Here is a 6,194-nt window from a genome sequence, read left to right as displayed (position 1 = left end):
ATTTATATCCCACCCTTCCTCCCAAAAGGAAGGAGAAGACTTAGTAATGTTACAACAGGGTGTAGAACTGGATCTAGCCAGCAGGCCAGATCCTTTCCTCCTCCACCGACACAGGGCAAATTTGACAGGTGGGTGGGGCTTCCCACCTGTCAGTTACCTGATATTATCATGATGTCAGGTGGCAACTCCAAAGGGGCTCACTATAAACACCAATCAGCTGAACAGTGGTTACAGTAAATCCCTTTGAACTCCATTTACAGGTATGGTTTGGATTCAGATCATGCTTACAAATGGAGTGGGGCTTGTGGCAAACCCCTTTGATGACACAGTGTCAATGAAACTGTGCTTTCAAAGGGGATTACTGACACCACCAGTCAACTGATGGGGAACTCCCTAGTGCAGTCAATTCCAGTGGGGCTCGCTTCCAACACTGATCCATTGTGCAGTTTTTCACATATGGAAGTGGTAAGTCTAAATAATTGTGAGGATGAATGAAGATTGTCTGAGTTTAGACCCAAGAATGCTAGTAAGGAACACAGGAAGCTGCTTTATACTGAGTCAGGCTATTGGTCCATCCAGCTCAGTATTGTCTACACTGACAAGCAGTTGCTCTCCAGGGTTTCAGGCAGGGGACATTCCCAGCCTTACCTGAGGATGCCAGGGACTGAATTGGCATCTTCTGCATGTAGAGCATATATTCTAACACTGAGCTACAGCCCTTCCCCACAGTAGCAAAGATTCAACACACTTGGTCTCTGTCCCTTTGCACAATGGTCTGTTCCAATTCTGCTACACTCTGGTCATTAGAACATCACCTGCCATGTATGAATCTAATTAGGTATATAATTACAGTATAAATGAATATTGTTAGTTATAGACATAAGCTGGTCAGAGCTACTTTGCATCTCGAAGGCTACGGCTCTGAAAATTTAATTTCCCCACATATCCCAAAAGACATAATTTAATGGTTATGATTAAGCACACTTTTTCAGTTAGTTTAAATTATATCTGAGAAAGACATCCATGCTGTCTTCAGTTCCCTCATTGTATGGACCAAATATTGTGCAAGTAAAGACAGTCGGCTTTGATGAAGTGATACCAATAAAGTCTTCTACATTTTTAACAAGTCTCTTGGCAACTAGTTGAGGTTTACATTTTGGTGCAATTAAAAATTCTTTCATTTGGGGACCTATTAAAATCATCATACTTATGCTTGATGAAGTGGATGCAGTTCTAAATGCATCAAACAATGATTATGAAACTGATCGGTCAGTAATTTCATCAGGACACAGGAACAGGCCCAGGTAAAAAGGGGCAGCTATTTTATTTATGAATTTATTTATTTGTCACCTCCCATACGTGCATCTCAAGCTGATGTACAATTAAAAACTACTTAAAACAGTTAAAAACACAGAAAACAACAGATAGACACTATTTTAAATGTCACAACAGCAAAATTCCAGAACATTGTTCTTTGTTATAGCTAGAGACAACTTCACTGAACTAAATAATAATAATAATAATAATAATAATAATAAACCTTTCAACTCAACATACACAGGCTACTTCCTCATGTGTAAAATTCAGGATATGTTCAAACAATAAAGTTAACTTTGGAGAATATTCCTCCAAGGCCACAATGAAGAGTTAAATACTCCTTCAGTGTGGAGGAACAGCATACAATAACTCCATTCCAGTAAGCAATCTGAGGGCAGATGAGATCATTACTTGAAGACAGGACTCTCTTTTTTTCACCACTTTCTTGTGGTATGAGTATCATCAGAATTATGCCATTCTGTTTGTGTGCAGCTTTAGTTCGTAGTGTCAGTGGAGTTCCATCACCTGCTCATTCTCCTCCATCAATGTATGTCACAAATATGAAGAGATTCAATGCCAGAAGCTAATTTATAGAAATTCAGGCCAAATGTCACCTCAACTACTGGCGGTGCAATCCAAACTTTGTGGAAGTCTCAAGCAGAGGTCTTCCCTGTCACAACACAGCTTGAGGCCTTTTAGCTAAGGGTGCTAAATATGGAATTTTCTGAAAATTTCAATGTTAAGTTTATTCATGCAGATTTTTTTCTAATTCCCATCTTGCTCCTTAATTTCAACAAGAAACAAATTTCCCATTTCTACTAAAATTACATTCAATTCCTGCATATTATACACTCTATTATCCTGCACAATATAGGAAATTGACCTTTAGTGTAGTGGCACCTACCCTTTGGAATTCCCTCCCCTTAAATGTTAGACAGGCGCCATTTCTGTTATCTTTTTGGCACCTACTGAAGGCCTTCCTCTTTCAACAAGCCTTTTAAGTAGAGACCTTATCCCAGAGTGTGACTGTGTTGGAATTGCTATTTAATATGTTTTTAAACCTTTTTTAAAATAGATTTTTTTAATAATAATAATAAACTTTTATTTGTTAGTCGCCTATCTGTCCGGGTCAACGGACACTCTAGGCGACGTACAATAATAATAATATAAAATACAATATTTTTAAAATGTTTTATTTTAATATGTTTTTAATGTTTGTTTTGTTTTAATACTATATATTTTAAAGTCTGTTTTTATGATGTGCTAAGTGTTTTTAGTGCTTTTGTTTGCCGCCGTGGGCTCCTACTGGGACAAAGGGCAGGATATAAATTAACAAATAAATAATAAATAATAATAAACAGTAGGCATTATTATACATCAAATACTATACAGGTTTTCTAAAGCAACCAGCATGTAGACAGATAAATATAAAATGAATATATATCTGTATAAAACTACATATGCATTAATATAAAATTATGCTAGAGAAATATAGTACAGCATGAGGAGTCTTTCATATATTATATGTATAATATACATATTTTATGAAAACATATAATTAGTTAGGACATATACAGAAGTGCATGAGCCACTTGAAAAAGTGGACACTTAGTGTAATGCTTTATTTTTGTGATCCCAGTTGCTAGCATTAGATCTTTTTCAACAGCAAACAGTTGCATAAGACCATATGAAGAGGCTGCTGGATCAGGCCAGTGGCCCATCTAGTCCAGCATTCTGTTCTCACAGTGGCTCACCAGATGCCCATGAGAAGCCTGCAAACAAAAGCAAGGCACAACAACACTGGTCCCTCCTGTGATTCCTGGCAACTGGTATGCTCAGGTATGCTGCTGCTGACAGATGAGGATTAAGAATTCCACAGTGGGGGGAAAAAGACCAGAAAAAAATCACGCACAGTAGCTAATAAATGTGTCTTGCCTTGTTATAGTACTTCACCTTTTGGGTACAGAAAGCAGGGGCCTAAAGCAGCTCCCACCTCCTCCCAGGAATGCACCTTTGGGAGGGAGGAATTTAGAGAAGAAAAGTAGTGTTGAAGAGGAGAATTAACACTTCCCATCTACTAGTTTCCCATTAGAAGTCTCCCAAGCTTCTCCTCCTACATGCTTGCATAAGGGTAAAAACACATCTGAAACTCTCTCTCTCTCTCTCTCTCTCTCTCTCTCTCTCTCTCTGTGTGTGTGTGTGTGTCACTCTGTGTGTGCAGTTGTAGTAGAAAGGTGGGAGCACCCCTACCACATGCCTCTTCTTCATTGAATTGTAGCTCTGTGAGGGGCATAGGGATCTCCTAACAACTCTTAGCACTCGTAGCAAACAATTGTTGCCAAGATTCTTTGGGGGAAGCCATGACTGGTATGATACTGCTTTAAATGTATAAGATGGGGCCTAAGATCACCTGGAGCAAAAAAGAAGAAAAATCATTAACAACTTTACAGTCCAGTCATACACATGTCTACTGAGAAGCAATTACCATTTTGCACAAAGAAACTTACTCCTAAGTGGGTATCAAACTGCAGTATTACTGTTATCTGGACAAAACTGTAGCTATCTCTTTCTTATACACTAACAGATTTGTGGATTTGTGGCTTGCCGTTTGGGACATATCTAGTCTAGATATCGCAGCTCACACACTGGATTGGAGTTAGAGAAGCTTCCTCCGATGGAAGAAGGTAGAAAGCTTTCTCCTCTTGAAGGAAACTTATCTGGATCCAACCCACTATTTACAGGATCCATTTGTCTCTACTGGGTGGTTTGGAGTATTTGGCTTTCTGTTGCTGCTCTTGTATATGACATTCAGCATGATGCAGTCTTTTCCCCCTTGCATTTTTTAAATTTTGTATTATTGCCCTCAGAGTGCATGCCTTATGTTTTCAGATTATATAATAGAACATAAGAGCCAGTGTGGCGTAGTGGTTAAGTTGTTGGACTATGACCTGGGAGACCAGGGTTCGAATCCCCACACGGCCATGAAGCTCACTGGGTGACCTTGGGTCAGTCCTGCCTCTCAGCCTCAGAGGGAGGCAATGATAAACCCCCTCTGAATACCGCTTACCATGAAAACTCTATTCATAGGGTCGCCATAAGTCAGAATTGTTTTGAAGGCAGTCCATCTCATTTTTAAATGGAACATGGTAGGGGATGCTTCTTAGAGACATGGATGGTCATGAAGTGATGGGGCTCTACTGTATATTTGTTTTCTCTAGATTTTGCAGACTAGATTAATTTGAGATATGAGCCTGTTTTGTGGTATTTTGTGGTGTTCTTTATTGATCCTGTTGAAGTTATTTATAATTGTGTTCTGAATTGTTTTTATTATATTGTTTTATTCTTGCAATAGAAGCCAATTTGAGGTCACTTGGTGATGAAAAGCAGCATACATACTTAACAAATAATTAAAAAATAAATAATAAAGACTAGATAAATGGCAAACAATGATGTATCTGCAGAGTGGAAGGAAACAAGACTATTGAGCAGGAAATTGTTTAAAACCACATTGATGTGAGTCACTTCATACTATTGGTTTTTCCTGATGTTCCCAGGCTCCACCAATTTCTTTTTACAATGCTGTTTTCTTTCTACATCCTCACCCTTTTGGGCTGGGAGCCTGGCTTTTAAAACACTAACAGTTGGTTCTTACTGAGCATGCCTGACACTATCTTTGAGTTCAAGCCAAAATTTATTAAATTAATTAGAAATCAGTTAGGCATTTTTTAACATTTAAACTGCAGAAGATGAAAGTCAGAGTATGGGGCAAGGTCAGTAACAGGATTACAGGTACTCTGTGAACATGGCTGATTTTTAATGAATTTCAACAGATTATGAGAACTCTGACAGAAAAAAGTCCCAAAGGGCTGTAGGGTGTTTTTCTCTCTTTTTAGAATTTGAACTCGCGATTCTCTCTGACTGTTTTGTGTATCACCATGAAAATTGAGAGGGTTGTTAAGCAAGCGTTTCTGAGTTCAGGACTATACGTTTTGTAAGCTACAGTTAGACTCCACCCCTTGGACTTTCCTTTGCTCTGCTTTTCAGTTTCAGTTGTGCTATCTATCCAACTAGCAATAAAGAAGCATGTTTGCCTGCAGTAAGAAGTGAAGGTTTGTTTATTTTATAGTTATTATAATGAGTAAAGCAGGATTGGGTGCCTATTGCTAAAAATGTGAAATAAAGATATGAAGAAATTTGGAAAAATGGGTGCCTTTTACTCTTTTAAAACACTCACTATACCCACAATCATACTGGCTAATTTTTTCTTCTTTTCCTGAGTACTTGATGGCAAAGGATGAAAACAGCTCTAGAGGAATAGAAATATTACTATGTATGCTACAGTTAGTTGCCTGGCTGGCAACCTAAGCTGTAATTCAGGCCTAATTTCTGATTTTCCCAGTGAGTGCTGCTCAGCATGAGACCTTTTCAGGGTTTCTGGACAGAAAAATCAACCCAGCAACCCATAAAATACATTCTAATTATATTCCACAAATCGCTTCCAATTGCTTAGTCTGTCCTTTATATAGCAGGCAGTAAAAAGTTTTCCCTTAATTGTCAAACAGGAAGGAAAATCAAAAAGCCAGGAACATGACTAGAAAGAGGGGCTCTCAAGGAGGAGATAATAAACACACCCTAGAGTATTTATTTTCTCTCTGCCCTTCCCTAAACTTATAGTATGGACACATTTGTTTTTCAGGTGCAATCTAAAACTGACATAGCTAATGCAGTATCAAAGCAAGCTCAGGAGCTCACTGACTTTACCAGACTAGTTCAGCTCATGAAGAATCAGAATCAGGGACAGACCACAGGTGAAACGGAACTGTAGCTATAGGCACAATCAAGCTTTTGAGTCTGGTAATCCTGGGGATCTCTCAAAA

Source organism: Rhineura floridana, chromosome 11, assembly GCF_030035675.1.
Source record: "Rhineura floridana isolate rRhiFlo1 chromosome 11, rRhiFlo1.hap2, whole genome shotgun sequence".
NCBI lineage: Eukaryota > Metazoa > Chordata > Lepidosauria > Squamata > Rhineuridae > Rhineura > Rhineura floridana.
The sequence above is the reverse complement of the archived record's forward strand: the minus strand, read 5'-3'. Positions refer to the sequence as shown.